At 46.4% G+C, this 17,438-nt stretch overlaps 1 non-coding gene and 44 pseudogenes across 1 annotated transcript; all 45 read right to left on the bottom strand.

Moving 5' to 3' along the window:
• Positions 1-45: 45 nt before the first annotated feature.
• On the bottom strand, positions 46-164 carry LOC140294961 (5S ribosomal RNA; annotated as a pseudogene).
• A 269-nt stretch (positions 165-433) lies between these two features.
• Positions 434-552, bottom strand: LOC140309388 (5S ribosomal RNA; annotated as a pseudogene).
• Positions 553-821: 269 nt separating this feature from the next.
• On the bottom strand, positions 822-940 carry LOC140291549 (5S ribosomal RNA; annotated as a pseudogene).
• A 269-nt stretch (positions 941-1,209) lies between these two features.
• LOC140282751 (5S ribosomal RNA) lies at positions 1,210-1,328 on the bottom strand (annotated as a pseudogene).
• A 269-nt stretch (positions 1,329-1,597) lies between these two features.
• LOC140289690 (5S ribosomal RNA) lies at positions 1,598-1,716 on the bottom strand (annotated as a pseudogene).
• A 272-nt stretch (positions 1,717-1,988) lies between these two features.
• LOC140292333 (5S ribosomal RNA) lies at positions 1,989-2,107 on the bottom strand (annotated as a pseudogene).
• Positions 2,108-2,376: 269 nt separating this feature from the next.
• Positions 2,377-2,495, bottom strand: LOC140282743 (5S ribosomal RNA; annotated as a pseudogene).
• Positions 2,496-2,764: 269 nt separating this feature from the next.
• Positions 2,765-2,883, bottom strand: LOC140275333 (5S ribosomal RNA; annotated as a pseudogene).
• Positions 2,884-3,152: 269 nt separating this feature from the next.
• LOC140289689 (5S ribosomal RNA) lies at positions 3,153-3,271 on the bottom strand (annotated as a pseudogene).
• A 272-nt stretch (positions 3,272-3,543) lies between these two features.
• Positions 3,544-3,662, bottom strand: LOC140292332 (5S ribosomal RNA; annotated as a pseudogene).
• A 269-nt stretch (positions 3,663-3,931) lies between these two features.
• On the bottom strand, positions 3,932-4,050 carry LOC140316532 (5S ribosomal RNA; annotated as a pseudogene).
• Positions 4,051-4,319: 269 nt separating this feature from the next.
• LOC140297050 (5S ribosomal RNA) lies at positions 4,320-4,438 on the bottom strand (annotated as a pseudogene).
• Positions 4,439-4,707: 269 nt separating this feature from the next.
• Positions 4,708-4,826, bottom strand: LOC140297049 (5S ribosomal RNA; annotated as a pseudogene).
• Positions 4,827-5,095: 269 nt separating this feature from the next.
• LOC140301107 (5S ribosomal RNA) lies at positions 5,096-5,214 on the bottom strand (annotated as a pseudogene).
• Positions 5,215-5,483: 269 nt separating this feature from the next.
• Positions 5,484-5,602, bottom strand: LOC140295032 (5S ribosomal RNA; annotated as a pseudogene).
• Positions 5,603-5,874: 272 nt separating this feature from the next.
• LOC140295230 (5S ribosomal RNA) lies at positions 5,875-5,993 on the bottom strand (annotated as a pseudogene).
• A 269-nt stretch (positions 5,994-6,262) lies between these two features.
• Positions 6,263-6,381, bottom strand: LOC140309383 (5S ribosomal RNA; annotated as a pseudogene).
• Positions 6,382-6,650: 269 nt separating this feature from the next.
• Positions 6,651-6,769, bottom strand: LOC140291548 (5S ribosomal RNA; annotated as a pseudogene).
• Positions 6,770-7,038: 269 nt separating this feature from the next.
• On the bottom strand, positions 7,039-7,157 carry LOC140291184 (5S ribosomal RNA; annotated as a pseudogene).
• Positions 7,158-7,426: 269 nt separating this feature from the next.
• Positions 7,427-7,545, bottom strand: LOC140289688 (5S ribosomal RNA; annotated as a pseudogene).
• A 272-nt stretch (positions 7,546-7,817) lies between these two features.
• On the bottom strand, positions 7,818-7,936 carry LOC140292330 (5S ribosomal RNA; annotated as a pseudogene).
• Positions 7,937-8,205: 269 nt separating this feature from the next.
• Positions 8,206-8,324, bottom strand: LOC140282739 (5S ribosomal RNA; annotated as a pseudogene).
• Positions 8,325-8,593: 269 nt separating this feature from the next.
• On the bottom strand, positions 8,594-8,712 carry LOC140275326 (5S ribosomal RNA; annotated as a pseudogene).
• Positions 8,713-8,981: 269 nt separating this feature from the next.
• On the bottom strand, positions 8,982-9,100 carry LOC140289687 (5S ribosomal RNA; annotated as a pseudogene).
• Positions 9,101-9,372: 272 nt separating this feature from the next.
• LOC140292329 (5S ribosomal RNA) lies at positions 9,373-9,491 on the bottom strand (annotated as a pseudogene).
• A 269-nt stretch (positions 9,492-9,760) lies between these two features.
• On the bottom strand, positions 9,761-9,879 carry LOC140316527 (5S ribosomal RNA; annotated as a pseudogene).
• A 269-nt stretch (positions 9,880-10,148) lies between these two features.
• On the bottom strand, positions 10,149-10,267 carry LOC140297048 (5S ribosomal RNA; annotated as a pseudogene).
• A 269-nt stretch (positions 10,268-10,536) lies between these two features.
• On the bottom strand, positions 10,537-10,655 carry LOC140295647 (5S ribosomal RNA; annotated as a pseudogene).
• Positions 10,656-10,924: 269 nt separating this feature from the next.
• On the bottom strand, positions 10,925-11,043 carry LOC140301106 (5S ribosomal RNA; annotated as a pseudogene).
• A 269-nt stretch (positions 11,044-11,312) lies between these two features.
• LOC140295031 (5S ribosomal RNA) lies at positions 11,313-11,431 on the bottom strand (annotated as a pseudogene).
• Positions 11,432-11,700: 269 nt separating this feature from the next.
• LOC140291547 (5S ribosomal RNA) lies at positions 11,701-11,819 on the bottom strand (annotated as a pseudogene).
• A 269-nt stretch (positions 11,820-12,088) lies between these two features.
• On the bottom strand, positions 12,089-12,207 carry LOC140282734 (5S ribosomal RNA; annotated as a pseudogene).
• Positions 12,208-12,476: 269 nt separating this feature from the next.
• On the bottom strand, positions 12,477-12,595 carry LOC140289685 (5S ribosomal RNA; annotated as a pseudogene).
• Positions 12,596-12,867: 272 nt separating this feature from the next.
• LOC140292328 (5S ribosomal RNA) lies at positions 12,868-12,986 on the bottom strand (annotated as a pseudogene).
• A 269-nt stretch (positions 12,987-13,255) lies between these two features.
• On the bottom strand, positions 13,256-13,374 carry LOC140282728 (5S ribosomal RNA; annotated as a pseudogene).
• Positions 13,375-13,643: 269 nt separating this feature from the next.
• Positions 13,644-13,762, bottom strand: LOC140298764 (5S ribosomal RNA). The gene has a single exon (XR_011914381.1). It is a non-coding gene; the product is annotated as a 5S ribosomal RNA (ribosomal RNA).
• A 269-nt stretch (positions 13,763-14,031) lies between these two features.
• On the bottom strand, positions 14,032-14,150 carry LOC140275320 (5S ribosomal RNA; annotated as a pseudogene).
• Positions 14,151-14,419: 269 nt separating this feature from the next.
• Positions 14,420-14,538, bottom strand: LOC140289684 (5S ribosomal RNA; annotated as a pseudogene).
• A 272-nt stretch (positions 14,539-14,810) lies between these two features.
• On the bottom strand, positions 14,811-14,929 carry LOC140292327 (5S ribosomal RNA; annotated as a pseudogene).
• Positions 14,930-15,198: 269 nt separating this feature from the next.
• On the bottom strand, positions 15,199-15,317 carry LOC140294199 (5S ribosomal RNA; annotated as a pseudogene).
• A 269-nt stretch (positions 15,318-15,586) lies between these two features.
• On the bottom strand, positions 15,587-15,705 carry LOC140296088 (5S ribosomal RNA; annotated as a pseudogene).
• Positions 15,706-15,974: 269 nt separating this feature from the next.
• Positions 15,975-16,093, bottom strand: LOC140316522 (5S ribosomal RNA; annotated as a pseudogene).
• Positions 16,094-16,362: 269 nt separating this feature from the next.
• LOC140297047 (5S ribosomal RNA) lies at positions 16,363-16,481 on the bottom strand (annotated as a pseudogene).
• Positions 16,482-16,750: 269 nt separating this feature from the next.
• Positions 16,751-16,869, bottom strand: LOC140295646 (5S ribosomal RNA; annotated as a pseudogene).
• Positions 16,870-17,138: 269 nt separating this feature from the next.
• Positions 17,139-17,257, bottom strand: LOC140301104 (5S ribosomal RNA; annotated as a pseudogene).
• Between the last annotated feature and the right edge of the window lie 181 nt (positions 17,258-17,438).

Below are 17,438 nucleotides of genomic sequence, written 5' to 3'. Positions count from 1 at the left end.
AGACGTTGCAACAAAAGACATGCAGGTGGTAGAGAGCAGAGAAAAAGCTTAAAGCACCTGGTATTCCCAAAAGGTCTTCCATCCAAGTACAAACCAGGCCCAACTGTGCTTGGCTTCCGAGATCAGACGAGGGCGGGCATGTTCAGGGTGGTGTGGCCGTAAGCAACAATATCTCTGAAAAATGTGCATTATATAGGTACTGGAATCATACGGTTCCTCTATGCAACCAGATAATTGCAGAGAAAGACTGATGTGTAGTGGGCACATCTTGTTCCCTGACGTGATCATTCTCTTCAGCTGAAACTGAGACTCTCAGATCACTTCGTGTTTGCCAACAAAGCAGCCGCAGCTGAAGATGACCAAATACCTCATGTGTCACAGGGTGATCAGACGTTGCAACAAAACACATGCAGGTGGTAGAGAGAAGAGAAAAACCTTACAGCACCTGGTATTCCCAAAAGGTCTCCCACCCAAGTACTAACCAGGCCCAACACTGCTTGGCTTCCGAGATCAGACGAGGTCAGGCAAATTCAGGGTGGTGTGGCCGTAAGTAACAATGTCTGTGACAAATGTGCATTATATAGGTACAGGAATCATACGGTTCCTCTATGTAACCAGATAATTGCTGAGAAAGGCTGATGTGTAGTGGGCACATCTTCTTCCCTGACGTGATTATTCTCTTCAGCTGAAACTGAGACTCTCAGATCACTTCGTGTCTTCCAACAAAGCAGCAGCAGCTGAAGATGGCCAACTTCCTCATGTGTCACAGGGTGATCAGACGTTGCAACAAAAGACATGCAGGTTGTAGAGAGAAGAGAAAACGCTTACAGCACCTGGTATTCCCAAGCAGTCTCCCATTAAAGTACTAACCAGGCCCAACCCTCCTTGGCTTCCGAGATCAGACGAGGTCAGGCTTATTCAGGGTGGTGTGGCCGTAAGGAACAATTTCTGTGACACATGTGCATTATATAGGTACTGGAATCATACACTTCCTCTATGAAACCAGATAATTGCCGAGAAAGGCTGACTTGTAGTGGGCACATATTCTTCCCTGATGTGATTATTCTCTGCAACTGAAACTGAGACTCTCAGATCACTCTGTGTCTGCCAACAAAGCAGCAGCAGCTGAAGATGACCAACTTCCTCATGTGTCACAGGGTGATCAGACGTTGCAAAAAAAGACATGCAGGTGGTAGAGAGAAGAGAAAAAGCTTACAGCACCTGGTATTTTCAAGCGGTCTCCCACCAAAGTACTAACCAGGCCCAACTCTTCTTGGCTTCCGAGATCAGACGAGGTCAGGCATATTGAGGGTGGTGTGGCCGTAAGCAACAATGTCTGTGACAAATGTGCATTATATAAGTACAGGAATCATACGGTTCCTCTATGTAACCAGATAATTGCTGAGAAAGGCTGATGTGTAGTGGGCACATCTTCTTCCCTGACGTGATTATTCTCTTCAGCTGAAACTGAGACTCTCAGATCACTTGGTGTCTGCCAACAAAGCAGCAGCAGCTGAAGATCACCAACTTCCTCATGTGTCACAGGGTGATCAGACGTTGCAACAAAAGACATGCAGGTTGTAGAGAGAAGAGAAAACGCTTACAGCACCTGGTATTCCCAAGCAGTCTACCATCCAAGTACTAACCAGGCTCAAACGTGCTTGGCTTCCGAGATCAGACGAGGTCGGGTATATTCAGGGTGGTGTGGCCGTAAGCAACAATAACTGTGACAAATGTGCATTATATAAGTACTGGAATCATACACTTCCTCTATGTAACCAGATAATTTCCGAGAAAGGCTCACTTGTTATGGGCATATCTTCTTCCCTGATGTGATCATTCTCTGCAACTTAAACTGAGACTCTCAGATCACTTCGTGTCTGCCAACAAAGCAGCAGCAGCTGCTGAAGATGACCAACTTCCTCATGTGTCACAGGGTGATCAGACGTTGCAACAAAAGACATGCAGGTGGTAGAGAGAAGAGAAAAAGCTTACCACACCTGGTATTCCCAAGAGGTCTCCTATCCAAGTACTAACCAGGCCCAAACCTCCTTGGCTTCCGAGATCAGACGAGGTCGAGCATGTTCAGGGTGGTGTGGCCGTAAGCAACAATGTCTCTGACAAATGTGCATTATATAGGTACTGGAATCATACGGTTCCTCTATGCAACCAGATCATTTCCGAGAAAGGCTGATGTGTAGTGGGCACATCTTCTTCCCTGACGTGATTATTCTCTGCAGCTGAAACTGAGACTCTCAGATCACTTTGTGTCTGCCAACAAAGCAGCAGCAGCTGAAGATGACCAACTTCCTCATGTGTCACAGGGTGATCAGACGTTGCAAAAAAAGACATGCAGGTTGTAGAGAGAAGAGAAAAAGCTTACAGCACCTGGTATTTTCAAGCGGTCTCCCACCAAAGTACTAACCAGGCCCAACTCTTCTTGGCTTCCGAGATCAGACGAGGTCAGGCATATTGAGGGTGGTGTGGCCGTAAGCAACAATGTCTGTGACAAATGTGCATTATATAAGTACAGGAATCATACGGTTCCTCTATGTAACCAGATAATTGCTGAGAAAGGCTGATGTGTAGTGGGCACATCTTCTTCCCTGACGTGATTATTCTCTTCAGCTGAAACTGAGACTCTCAGATCACTTCGTGTCTGCCAACAAAGCAGCAGCAGCTGAAGATGACCAACTTCCTCATGTGTCACAGGGAGATCAGACGTTGCAACAAAAGACATGCAGGTTGTTGAGAGAAGAGAAAACGCTTACAGCACCTGGTATTCCCAAGCAGTCTCCCATTAAAGTACTAACCAGGCCCAACCCTCCTTGGCTTCCGAGATCAGACGAGGTCGGGCATATTCAGGGTGGTGTGGCCGTAAGGAACAATTTCTGTGACAAATGTGCATTATATAGGTACTGGAATCATACACTTCCTCTATGTAACCAGATAATTGCAGAGAAAGGCTGACTTGTTATGGGCACATCTTCTTCCCTGATGTGATTATTCTCTGCAGCTGAAACTGAGACTCTCAGATCACTTGGTGTCTGCCAACAAAGCAGCAGCAGCTGAAGATCACCAACTTCCTCATGTGTCACAGGGTGATCAGACGTTGCAACAAAAGACATGCAGGTTGTAGAGAGAACAGAAAACGCTTACAGCACCTGGTATTCCCAAGCAGTCTACCATCCAAGTACTAACCAGGCTCAAACGTGCTTGGCTTCCGAGATCAGACGAGGTCGGGTATATTCAGGGTGGTGTGGCCGTAAGCAACAATAACTGTGACAAATGTGCATTATATAAGTACTGGAATCATACACTTCCTCTATGTAACCAGATAATTTCCGAGAAAGGCTCACTTGTTATGGGCATATCTTCTTCCCTGATGTGATCATTCTCTGCAACTTAAACTGAGACTCTCAGATCACTTCGTGTCTGCCAACAAAGCAGCAGCAGCTGCTGAAGATGACCAACTTCCTCATGTGTCACAGGGTGATCAGACGTTGCAACAAAAGACATGCAGGTGGTAGAGAGAAGAGAAAAAGCTTACCACACCTGGTATTCCCAAGAGGTCTCCTATCCAAGTACTAACCAGGCCCAAACCTCCTTGGCTTCCGAGATCAGACGAGGTCGAGCATGTTCAGGGTGGTGTGGCCGTAAGCAACAATGTCTCTGACAAATGTGCATTATATAGGTACTGGAATCATACGGTTCCTCTATGCAACCAGATCATTTCCGAGAAAGGCTGATGTGTAGTGGGCACATCTTCTTCCCTGACGTGATTATTCTCTGCAGCTGAAACTGAGACTCTCAGATCACTTTGTGTCTGCCAACAAAGCAGCAGTAGCTGAAGATGACCAACTTCCTCATGTGTCACAGGGTGATCAGACGTTGCAACAAAAGACATGCAGGTGGTAGAGAGAAGAGAAAAAGCTTACAGCACCTGGTATTCCCAAGCGGTCTCCCATCAAAGTACTAACCAGGCCCAACCCTCCTTGGCTTCCGAGATCAGACGAGGTTGGACATATTCAGGGTGGTTTGGCCGTAAGCAACAATCTCTGTGACAAATGCGCATTATATAGGTAATCAAATCATATGGTTCCTCTATGTAACCAGATATTTGCAGAGAAAGGCTGATATGTAGCGGGCATATCTTGTTCCCTGACGTGATAATTCTCTCCAGCTGAAAATGAGACTCTCAGATCACTTCGTGTCTGCCAACAAAGCAGCAGCAGCTGAAGATGACCAACTTCCTCATGTGTCACAGGGTGATCAGACATTGCAACAAAAGACATGCAGGTGGTTGAGAGAAGAGAAAAAGCTTAAAGCACCTGGTATTCCCAAGAGGTCTTCCATCCAAGTACAAACCAGGCCCAACTGTGCTTGGCTTCCGAGATCAGACGAGGAAGGGGATGTTCAGGGTGGTGTGGCCGTAAGCAACAATATCTCTGAAAAATGTGCATTATATAGGTACTGGAATCATACGGTTCCTCTATGCAACCAGATAATTGCAGAGAAAGGCTGATGTGTAGTGGGCACATCTTGTTCCCTGACGTGATCATTCTCTTCAGCTGAAACTGAGACTCTCAGATCACTTTGTGTTTGCCAACAAAGCAGCCGCAGCTGAAGATGACCAAATACCTCATGTGTCACAGGGTGATCAGACATTGCAACAAAAGACATGCAGGTGGTTGAGAGAAGAGAAAAAGCTTAAAGCACCTGGTATTCCCAAGAGGTCTTCCATCCAAGTACAAACCAGGCCCAACTGTGCTTGGCTTCCGAGATCAGACGAGGAAGGGGATGTTCAGGGTGGTGTGGCCGTAAGCAACAATATCTCTGAAAAATGTGCATTATATAGGTACTGGAATCATACACTTCCTCTATGAAACCAGATAATTGCCGAGAAAGGCTGACTTGTAGTGGGCACATATTCTTCCCTGATGTGATTATTCTCTGCAGCTGAAACTGAGACTCTCAGATCACTCTGTGTCTGCCAACAAAGCAGCAGCAGCTGAAGATGACCAACTTCCTCATGTGTCACAGGGTGATCAGACGTTGCAAAAAAAGACATGCAGGTGGTAGAGAGAAGAGAAAAAGCTTACAGCACCTGGTATTTTCAAGCGGTCTCCCACCCAAGTACTAACCAGGCCCAACTCTGCTTGGCTTCCGAGATCAGACGAGGTCAGGCATATTCAGGGTGGTGTGGCCGTAAGCAACAATGTCTGTGACAAATGTGCATTATATAAGTACAGGAATCATACGGTTCCTCTATGTAACCAGATAATTGCTGAGAAAGGCTGATGTGTAGTGGGCACATCTTCTTCCCTGACGTGATTATTCTCTTCAGCTGAAACTGAGACTCTCAGATCACTTCGTGTCTTCCAACAAAGCAGCAACAGCTGAAGATGACCAACTTCCTCATGTGTCACAGGGTGATCAGACGTTGCAACAAAACACATGCAGGTGGTAGAGAGAAGAGAAAAAGCTTACAGCACCTGGTACTCCCAAGCTGTCTCCCATCCAAGTACTAACCAGGTACAACCCTGCTTGGCGTCCGAGATCAGACGAGGTCAGGCTTCTTCAGGGTGGTGTGGCCGTAAGCAACAATGTCTCTGACAAATGTGCATTATATAGGTACTGGAATCATACGGTTCCTCTATGCAACCAGATAATTGCCGAGAAAGGCTGATGTGTAGCGGGCAAATAATCTTCTCTGATGTGATCATTCTCTGCAACTGAAACTGAGACTCTCAGATCACTTCGTGTCTGCCAACAAAGCAGCAGCAGCTGCTGAAGATGACCAACTTCCTCATGTGTCATAGGGTGATCAGACGTTGCAACAAAAGACATGCAGGTGGTAGAGAGCAGAGAAAAAGCTTAAAGCACCTGGTATTCCCAAAAGGTCTTCCATCCAAGTACAAACCAGGCCCAACTGTGCTTGGCTTCCGAGATCAGACGAGGGCGGGCATGTTCAGGGTGGTGTGGCTGTAAGCAACAATATCTCTGAAAAATGTGCATTATATAGGTACTGGAATCATACGGTTCCTCTATGCAACCAGATAATTGCAGAGAAAGACTGATGTGTAGTGGGCACATCTTGTTCCCTGACGTGATCATTCTCTTCAGCTGAAACTGAGACTCTCAGATCACTTCGTGTTTGCCAACAAAGCAGCCGCAGCTGAAGATGACCAAATACCTCATGTGTCACAGGGTGATCAGACGTTGCAACAAAACACATGCAGGTGGTAGAGAGAAGAGAAAAACCTTACAGCACCTGGTATTCCCAAAAGGTCTCCCACCCAAGTACTAACCAGGCCCAACACTGCTTGGCTTCCGAGATCAGACGAGGTCAGGCAAATTCAGGGTGGTGTGGCCGTAAGTAACAATGTCTGTGACAAATGTGCATTATATAGGTACAGGAATCATACGGTTCCTCTATGTAACCAGATAATTGCTGAGAAAGGCTGATGTGTAGTGGGCACATCTTCTTCCCTGACGTGATTATTCTCTTCAGCTGAAACTGAGACTCTCAGATCACTTCGTGTCTTCCAACAAAGCAGCAGCAGCTGAAGATGGCCAACTTCCTCATGTGTCACAGGGTGATCAGACGTTGCAACAAAAGACATGCAGGTTGTAGAGAGAAGAGAAAACGCTTACAGCACCTGGTATTCCCAAGCAGTCTCCCATTAAAGTACTAACCAGGCCCAACCCTCCTTGGCTTCCGAGATCAGACGAGGTCAGGCTTATTCAGGGTGGTGTGGCCGTAAGGAACAATTTCTGTGACACATGTGCATTATATAGGTACTGGAATCATACACTTCCTCTATGAAACCAGATAATTGCCGAGAAAGGCTGACTTGTAGTGGGCACATATTCTTCCCTGATGTGATTATTCTCTGCAACTGAAACTGAGACTCTCAGATCACTCTGTGTCTGCCAACAAAGCAGCAGCAGCTGAAGATGACCAACTTCCTCATGTGTCACAGGGTGATCAGACGTTGCAAAAAAAGACATGCAGGTGGTAGAGAGAAGAGAAAAAGCTTACAGCACCTGGTATTTTCAAGCGGTCTTCCACCAAAGTACTAACCAGGCCCAACTCTTCTTGGCTTCCGAGATCAGACGAGGTCAGGCATATTGAGGGTGGTGTGGCCGTAAGCAACAATGTCTGTGACAAATGTGCATTATATAAGTACAGGAATCATACGGTTCCTCTATGTAACCAGATAATTGCTGAGAAAGGCTGATGTGTAGTGGGCACATCTTCTTCCCTGACGTGATTATTCTCTTCAGCTGAAACTGAGACTCTCAGATCACTTGGTGTCTGCCAACAAAGCAGCAGCAGCTGAAGATCACCAACTTCCTCATGTGTCACAGGGTGATCAGACGTTGCAACAAAAGACATGCAGGTTGTAGAGAGAAGAGAAAACGCTTACAGCACCTGGTATTCCCAAGCAGTCTACCATCCAAGTACTAACCAGGCTCAAACGTGCTTGGCTTCCGAGATCAGACGAGGTCGGGTATATTCAGGGTGGTGTGGCCGTAAGCAACAATAACTGTGACAAATGTGCATTATATAAGTACTGGAATCATACACTTCCTCTATGTAACCAGATAATTTCCGAGAAAGGCTCACTTGTTATGGGCATATCTTCTTCCCTGATGTGATCATTCTCTGCAACTTAAACTGAGACTCTCAGATCACTTCGTGTCTGCCAACAAAGCAGCAGCAGCTGCTGAAGATGACCAACTTCCTCATGTGTCACAGGGTGATCAGACGTTGCAACAAAAGACATGCAGGTGGTAGAGAGAAGAGAAAAAGCTTACCACACCTGGTATTCCCAAGAGGTCTCCTATCCAAGTACTAACCAGGCCCAAACCTCCTTGGCTTCCGAGATCAGACGAGGTCGAGCATGTTCAGGGTGGTGTGGCCGTAAGCAACAATGTCTCTGACAAATGTGCATTATATAGGTACTGGAATCATACGGTTCCTCTATGCAACCAGATCATTTCCGAGAAAGGCTGATGTGTAGTGGGCACATCTTCTTCCCTGACGTGATTATTCTCTGCAGCTGAAACTGAGACTCTCAGATCACTTTGTGTCTGCCAACAAAGCAGCAGCAGCTGAAGATGACCAACTTCCTCATGTGTCACAGGGTGATCAGACGTTGCAAAAAAAGACATGCAGGTTGTAGAGAGAAGAGAAAAAGCTTACAGCACCTGGTATTTTCAAGCGGTCTCCCACCAAAGTACTAACCAGGCCCAACTCTTCTTGGCTTCCGAGATCAGACGAGGTCAGGCATATTGAGGGTGGTGTGGCCGTAAGCAACAATGTCTGTGACAAATGTGCATTATATAAGTACAGGAATCATACGGTTCCTCTATGTAACCAGATAATTGCTGAGAAAGGCTGATGTGTAGTGGGCACATCTTCTTCCCTGACGTGATTATTCTCTTCAGCTGAAACTGAGACTCTCAGATCACTTCGTGTCTGCCAACAAAGCAGCAGCAGCTGAAGATGACCAACTTCCTCATGTGTCACAGGGAGATCAGACGTTGCAACAAAAGACATGCAGGTTGTTGAGAGAAGAGAAAACGCTTACAGCACCTGGTATTCCCAAGCAGTCTCCCATTAAAGTACTAACCAGGCCCAACCCTCCTTGGCTTCCGAGATCAGACGAGGTCGGGCATATTCAGGGTGGTGTGGCCGTAAGGAACAATTTCTGTGACAAATGTGCATTATATAGGTACTGGAATCATACACTTCCTCTATGTAACCAGATAATTGCAGAGAAAGGCTGACTTGTTATGGGCACATCTTCTTCCCTGATGTGATTATTCTCTGCAGCTGAAACTGAGACTCTCAGATCACTTGGTGTCTGCCAACAAAGCAGCAGCAGCTGAAGATCACCAACTTCCTCATGTGTCACAGGGTGATCAGACGTTGCAACAAAAGACATGCAGGTTGTAGAGAGAAGAGAAAACGCTTACAGCACCTGGTATTCCCAAGCAGTCTACCATCCAAGTACTAACCAGGCTCAAACGTGCTTGGCTTCCGAGATCAGACGAGGTCGGGTATATTCAGGGTGGTGTGGCCGTAAGCAACAATAACTGTGACAAATGTGCATTATATAAGTACTGGAATCATACACTTCCTCTATGTAACCAGATAATTTCCGAGAAAGGCTCACTTGTTATGGGCATATCTTCTTCCCTGATGTGATCATTCTCTGCAACTTAAACTGAGACTCTCAGATCACTTCGTGTCTGCCAACAAAGCAGCAGCAGCTGCTGAAGATGACCAACTTCCTCATGTGTCACAGGGTGATCAGACGTTGCAACAAAAGACATGCAGGTGGTAGAGAGAAGAGAAAAAGCTTACCACACCTGGTATTCCCAAGAGGTCTCCTATCCAAGTACTAACCAGGCCCAAACCTCCTTGGCTTCCGAGATCAGACGAGGTCGAGCATGTTCAGGGTGGTGTGGCCGTAAGCAACAATGTCTCTGACAAATGTGCATTATATAGGTACTGGAATCATACGGTTCCTCTATGCAACCAGATCATTTCCGAGAAAGGCTGATGTGTAGTGGGCACATCTTCTTCCCTGACGTGATTATTCTCTGCAGCTGAAACTGAGACTCTCAGATCACTTTGTGTCTGCCAACAAAGCAGCAGTAGCTGAAGATGACCAACTTCCTCATGTGTCACAGGGTGATCAGACGTTGCAACAAAAGACATGCAGGTGGTAGAGAGAAGAGAAAAAGCTTACAGCACCTGGTATTCCCAAGCGGTCTCCCATCAAAGTACTAACCAGGCCCAACCCTCCTTGGCTTCCGAGATCAGACGAGGTTGGACATATTCAGGGTGGTTTGGCCGTAAGCAACAATCTCTGTGACAAATGCGCATTATATAGGTAATCAAATCATATGGTTCCTCTATGTAACCAGATATTTGCAGAGAAAGGCTGATATGTAGCGGGCATATCTTGTTCCCTGACGTGATAATTCTCTCCAGCTGAAAATGAGACTCTCAGATCACTTCGTGTCTGCCAACAAAGCAGCAGCAGCTGAAGATGACCAACTTCCTCATGTGTCACAGGGTGATCAGACATTGCAACAAAAGACATGCAGGTGGTTGAGAGAAGAGAAAAAGCTTAAAGCACCTGGTATTCCCAAGAGGTCTTCCATCCAAGTACAAACCAGGCCCAACTGTGCTTGGCTTCCGAGATCAGACGAGGAAGGGGATGTTCAGGGTGGTGTGGCCGTAAGCAACAATATCTCTGAAAAATGTGCATTATATAGGTACTGGAATCATACGGTTCCTCTATGCAACCAGATAATTGCAGAGAAAGGCTGATGTGTAGTGGGCACATCTTGTTCCCTGACGTGATCATTCTCTTCAGCTGAAACTGAGACTCTCAGATCACTTTGTGTTTGCCAACAAAGCAGCCGCAGCTGAAGATGACCAAATACCTCATGTGTCACAGGGTGATCAGACGTTGCAACAAAAGACATGTAGGTTGTAGAGAGAAGAGAAAACGCTTACAGCACCTGGTATTCCCAAGCAGTCTCCCATTAAAGTACTAACCAGGCCCAACCCTCCTCGGCTTCCGAGATCAGACGAGGTCAGGCTTATTCAGGGTGGTGTGGCCGTAAGGAACAATTTCTGTGACAAATGTGCATTATATAGGTACTGGAATCATACACTTCCTCTATGAAACCAGATAATTGCCGAGAAAGGCTGACTTGTAGTGGGCACATATTCTTCCCTGATGTGATTATTCTCTGCAGCTGAAACTGAGACTCTCAGATCACTCTGTGTCTGCCAACAAAGCAGCAGCAGCTGAAGATGACCAACTTCCTCATGTGTCACAGGGTGATCAGACGTTGCAAAAAAAGACATGCAGGTGGTAGAGAGAAGAGAAAAAGCTTACAGCACCTGGTATTTTCAAGCGGTCTCCCACCCAAGTACTAACCAGGCCCAACTCTGCTTGGCTTCCGAGATCAGACGAGGTCAGGCATATTCAGGGTGGTGTGGCCGTAAGCAACAATGTCTGTGACAAATGTGCATTATATAAGTACAGGAATCATACGGTTCCTCTATGTAACCAGATAATTGCTGAGAAAGGCTGATGTGTAGTGGGCACATCTTCTTCCCTGACGTGATTATTCTCTTCAGCTGAAACTGAGACTCTCAGATCACTTCGTGTCTTCCAACAAAGCAGCAACAGCTGAAGATGACCAACTTCCTCATGTGTCACAGGGTGATCAGACGTTGCAACAAAACACATGCAGGTGGTAGAGAGAAGAGAAAAAGCTTACAGCACCTGGTACTCCCAAGCTGTCTCCCATCCAAGTACTAACCAGGTACAACCCTGCTTGGCGTCCGAGATCAGACGAGGTCAGGCTTCTTCAGGGTGGTGTGGCCGTAAGCAACAATGTCTCTGACAAATGTGCATTATATAGGTACTGGAATCATACGGTTCCTCTATGTAACCAGATAATTGCTGAGAAAGGCTGATGTGTAGTGGGCACATCTTCTTCCCTGACGTGATTATTCTCTTCAGCTGAAACTGAGACTCTCAGATCACTTCGTGTCTTCCAACAAAGCAGCAGCAGCTGAAGATGGCCAACTTCCTCATGTGTCACAGGGTGATCAGACGTTGCAACAAAAGACATGCAGGTTGTAGAGAGAAGAGAAAACGCTTACAGCACCTGGTATTCCCAAGCAGTCTCCCATTAAAGTACTAACCAGGCCCAACCCTCCTTGGCTTCCGAGATCAGACGAGGTCAGGCTTATTCAGGGTGGTGTGGCCGTAAGGAACAATTTCTGTGACACATGTGCATTATATAGGTACTGGAATCATACACTTCCTCTATGAAACCAGATAATTGCCGAGAAAGGCTGACTTGTAGTGGGCACATATTCTTCCCTGATGTGATTATTCTCTGCAACTGAAACTGAGACTCTCAGATCACTCTGTGTCTGCCAACAAAGCAGCAGCAGCTGAAGATGACCAACTTCCTCATGTGTCACAGGGTGATCAGACGTTGCAAAAAAAGACATGCAGGTGGTAGAGAGAAGAGAAAAAGCTTACAGCACCTGGTATTTTCAAGCGGTCTCCCACCAAAGTACTAACCAGGCCCAACTCTTCTTGGCTTCCGAGATCAGACGAGGTCAGGCATATTGAGGGTGGTGTGGCCGTAAGCAACAATGTCTGTGACAAATGTGCATTATATAAGTACAGGAATCATACGGTTCCTCTATGTAACCAGATAATTGCTGAGAAAGGCTGATGTGTAGTGGGCACATCTTCTTCCCTGACGTGATTATTCTCTTCAGCTGAAACTGAGACTCTCAGATCACTTGGTGTCTGCCAACAAAGCAGCAGCAGCTGAAGATCACCAACTTCCTCATGTGTCACAGGGTGATCAGACGTTGCAACAAAAGACATGCAGGTTGTAGAGAGAAGAGAAAACGCTTACAGCACCTGGTATTCCCAAGCAGTCTACCATCCAAGTACTAACCAGGCTCAAACGTGCTTGGCTTCCGAGATCAGACGAGGTCGGGTATATTCAGGGTGGTGTGGCCGTAAGCAACAATAACTGTGACAAATGTGCATTATATAAGTACTGGAATCATACACTTCCTCTATGTAACCAGATAATTTCCGAGAAAGGCTCACTTGTTATGGGCATATCTTCTTCCCTGATGTGATCATTCTCTGCAACTTAAACTGAGACTCTCAGATCACTTCGTGTCTGCCAACAAAGCAGCAGCAGCTGCTGAAGATGACCAACTTCCTCATGTGTCACAGGGTGATCAGACGTTGCAACAAAAGACATGCAGGTGGTAGAGAGAAGAGAAAAAGCTTACCACACCTGGTATTCCCAAGAGGTCTCCTATCCAAGTACTAACCAGGCCCAAACCTCCTTGGCTTCCGAGATCAGACGAGGTCGAGCATGTTCAGGGTGGTGTGGCCGTAAGCAACAATGTCTCTGACAAATGTGCATTATATAGGTACTGGAATCATACGGTTCCTCTATGCAACCAGATCATTTCCGAGAAAGGCTGATGTGTAGTGGGCACATCTTCTTCCCTGACGTGATTATTCTCTGCAGCTGAAACTGAGACTCTCAGATCACTTTGTGTCTGCCAACAAAGCAGCAGCAGCTGAAGATGACCAACTTCCTCATGTGTCACAGGGTGATCAGACGTTGCAAAAAAAGACATGCAGGTTGTAGAGAGAAGAGAAAAAGCTTACAGCACCTGGTATTTTCAAGCGGTCTCCCACCAAAGTACTAACCAGGCCCAACTCTTCTTGGCTTCCGAGATCAGACGAGGTCAGGCATATTGAGGGTGGTGTGGCCGTAAGCAACAATGTCTGTGACAAATGTGCATTATATAAGTACAGGAATCATACGGTTCCTCTATGTAACCAGATAATTGCTGAGAAAGGCTGATGTGTAGTGGGCACATCTTCTTCCCTGACGTGATTATTCTCTTCAGCTGAAACTGAGACTCTCAGATCACTTCGTGTCTGCCAACAAAGCAGCAGCAGCTGAAGATGACCAACTTCCTCATGTGTCACAGGGAGATCAGACGTTGCAACAAAAGACATGCAGGTTGTTGAGAGAAGAGAAAACGCTTACAGCACCTGGTATTCCCAAGCAGTCTCCCATTAAAGTACTAACCAGGCCCAACCCTCCTTGGCTTCCGAGATCAGACGAGGTCGGGCATATTGAGGGTGGTGTGGCCGTAAGCAACAATGTCTGTGACAAATGTGCATTATATAAGTACAGGAATCATACGGTTCCTCTATGTAACCAGATAATTGCTGAGAAAGGCTGATGTGTAGTGGGCACATCTTCTTCCCTGACGTGATTATTCTCTTCAGCTGAAACTGAGACTCTCAGATCACTTCGTGTCTGCCAACAAAGCAGCAGCAGCTGAAGATGACCAACTTCCTCATGTGTCACAGGGAGATCAGACGTTGCAACAAAAGACATGCAGGTTGTTGAGAGAAGAGAAAACGCTTACAGCACCTGGTATTCCCAAGCAGTCTCCCATTAAAGTACTAACCAGGCCCAACCCTCCTTGGCTTCCGAGATCAGACGAGGTCGGGCATATTCAGGGTGGTGTGGCCGTAAGGAACAATTTCTGTGACAAATGTGCATTATATAGGTACTGGAATCATACACTTCCTCTATGTAACCAGATAATTGCAGAGAAAGGCTGACTTGTTATGGGCACATCTTCTTCCCTGATGTGATTATTCTCTGCAGCTGAAACTGAGACTCTCAGATCACTTGGTGTCTGCCAACAAAGCAGCAGCAGCTGAAGATCACCAACTTCCTCATGTGTCACAGGGTGATCAGACGTTGCAACAAAAGACATGCAGGTTGTAGAGAGAAGAGAAAACGCTTACAGCACCTGGTATTCCCAAGCAGTCTACCATCCAAGTACTAACCAGGCTCAAACGTGCTTGGCTTCCGAGATCAGACGAGGTCGGGTATATTCAGGGTGGTGTGGCCGTAAGCAACAATAACTGTGACAAATGTGCATTATATAAGTACTGGAATCATACACTTCCTCTATGTAACCAGATAATTTCCGAGAAAGGCTCACTTGTTATGGGCATATCTTCTTCCCTGATGTGATCATTCTCTGCAACTTAAACTGAGACTCTCAGATCACTTCGTGTCTGCCAACAAAGCAGCAGCAGCTGCTGAAGATGACCAACTTCCTCATGTGTCACAGGGTGATCAGACGTTGCAACAAAAGACATGCAGGTGGTAGAGAGAAGAGAAAAAGCTTACCACACCTGGTATTCCCAAGAGGTCTCCTATCCAAGTACTAACCAGGCCCAAACCTCCTTGGCTTCCGAGATCAGACGAGGTCGAGCATGTTCAGGGTGGTGTGGCCGTAAGCAACAATGTCTCTGACAAATGTGCATTATATAGGTACTGGAATCATACGGTTCCTCTATGCAACCAGATCATTTCCGAGAAAGGCTGATGTGTAGTGGGCACATCTTCTTCCCTGACGTGATTATTCTCTGCAGCTGAAACTGAGACTCTCAGATCACTTTGTGTCTGCCAACAAAGCAGCAGTAGCTGAAGATGACCAACTTCCTCATGTGTCACAGGGTGATCAGACGTTGCAACAAAAGACATGCAGGTGGTAGAGAGAAGAGAAAAAGCTTACAGCGCCTGGCATTCCCAGAGAGTCTACCATCCAAGTACAAACCAGGCCCAAACCTGCTTGGCTTCCGAGATCAGACGTGGTCGGGCATATTCAGGGTGGTGTGGCGGTAAGCAACCATAACTGTGACAAATGTGCATTATAAAGGTACTGGAATCATACAGTTCCTCTATGTAACCAGATAATTGCCGAGAAAAGCTGATAAGTAGTGGGCACATCTTCTTCCCTGACGTGATTATTCTCTCGAGCTGAAACTGAGACTCTCAGATCACTTTGTGTCTGCCAACAAAGCAGCAGAAGCTGAAGATGACCAACTTCCTCATGTGTCACAGGGTGATCAGACGTTGCAACAAAAGACATGCAGGTGGTAGAGAGAAGAGAAAAAGCTTACAGCACCTCCTATTCCCAAGAGGTCTTCCATCCAAGTACAAACCAGGCCCAACTGTGCTTGGCTTCCGAGATCAGACGAGGTCGGGCATGTTCAGGGTTGTGTGGCCGTAAGCAACAATGTCTCTGACAAATGTGCATTATATAGGTACTGGAATCATACGGTTCTTCTATGCAACCAGATAATTGCCGAGAAAGGCTGATGTGTAGCGGGTAAATCATCTTCTCTGATGTGATCATTCTCTGCAACTGAAACTGAGACTCTCAGATCACTTCGTGTCTGCCAACAAAGCAGCAGAAGCTGAAGATGACCAACTTCCTCATGTGTCACAGGGTGATCAGACGTTGCAACAAAAGACATGCAGGTGGTAGAGAGAAGAGAAAAAGCTTACAGCACCTGGTATTCCCAAGCGGTCTCCCATCAAAGTACTAACCAGGCCCAACCCTCCTTGGCTTCCGAGATCAGACGAGGTTGGACATATTCAGGGTGGTTTGGCCGTAAGCAACAATCTCTGTGACAAATGCGCATTATATAGGTAATCAAATCATATGGTTCCTCTATGTAACCAGATATTTGCAGAGAAAGGCTGATATGTAGCGGGCATATCTTGTTCCCTGACGTGATAATTCTCTCCAGCTGAAAATGAGACTCTCAGATCACTTCGTGTCTGCCAACAAAGCAGCAGCAGCTGAAGATGACCAACTTCCTCATGTGTCACAGGGTGATCAGACATTGCAACAAAAGACATGCAGGTGGTTGAGAGAAGAGAAAAAGCTTAAAGCACCTGGTATTCCCAAGAGGTCTTCCATCCAAGTACAAACCAGGCCCAACTGTGCTTGGCTTCCGAGATCAGACGAGGAAGGGGATGTTCAGGGTGGTGTGGCCGTAAGCAACAATATCTCTGAAAAATGTGCATTATATAGGTACTGGAATCATACGGTTCCTCTATGCAACCAGATAATTGCAGAGAAAGGCTGATGTGTAGTAGGCACATCTTGTTCCCTGACGTGATCATTCTCTTCAGCTGAAACTGAGACTCTCAGATCACTTTGTGTTTGCCAACAAAGCAGCCGCAGCTGAAGATGACCAAATACCTCATGTGTCACAGGGTGATCAGACGTTGCAACAAAAGACATGTAGGTTGTAGAGAGAAGAGAAAACGCTTACAGCACCTGGTATTCCCAAGCAGTCTCCCATTAAAGTACTAACCAGGCCCAACCCTCCTCGGCTTCCGAGATCAGACGAGGTCAGGCTTATTCAGGGTGGTGTGGCCGTAAGGAACAATTTCTGTGACAAATGTGCATTATATAGGTACTGGAATCATACACTTCCTCTATGAAACCAGATAATTGCCGAGAAAGGCTGACTTGTAGTGGGCACATATTCTTCCCTGATGTGATTATTCTCTGCAGCTGAAACTGAGACTCTCAGATCACTCTGTGTCTGCCAACAAAGCAGCAGCAGCTGAAGATGACCAACTTCCTCATGTGTCACAGGGTGATCAGACGTTGCAAAAAAAGACATGCAGGTGGTAGAGAGAAGAGAAAAAGCTTACAGCACCTGGTATTTTCAAGCGGTCTCCCACCCAAGTACTAACCAGGCCCAACTCTGCTTGGCTTCCGAGATCAGACGAGGTCAGGCATATTCAGGGTGGTGTGGCCGTAAGCAACAATGTCTGTGACAAATGTGCATTATATAAGTACAGGAATCATACGGTTCCTCTATGTAACCAGATAATTGCTGAGAAAGGCTGATGTGTAGTGGGCACATCTTCTTCCCTGACGTGATTATTCTCTTCAGCTGAAACTGAGACTCTCAGATCACTTCGTGTCTTCCAACAAAGCAGCA

Source organism: Leuresthes tenuis, unplaced genomic scaffold, assembly GCF_036924035.1.
Source record: "Leuresthes tenuis unplaced genomic scaffold, fLeuTen1.0.hap1 SCAF_1, whole genome shotgun sequence".
NCBI lineage: Eukaryota > Metazoa > Chordata > Actinopteri > Atheriniformes > Atherinopsidae > Leuresthes > Leuresthes tenuis.
The sequence above is the reverse complement of the archived record's forward strand: the minus strand, read 5'-3'. Positions and strand labels throughout refer to the sequence as shown.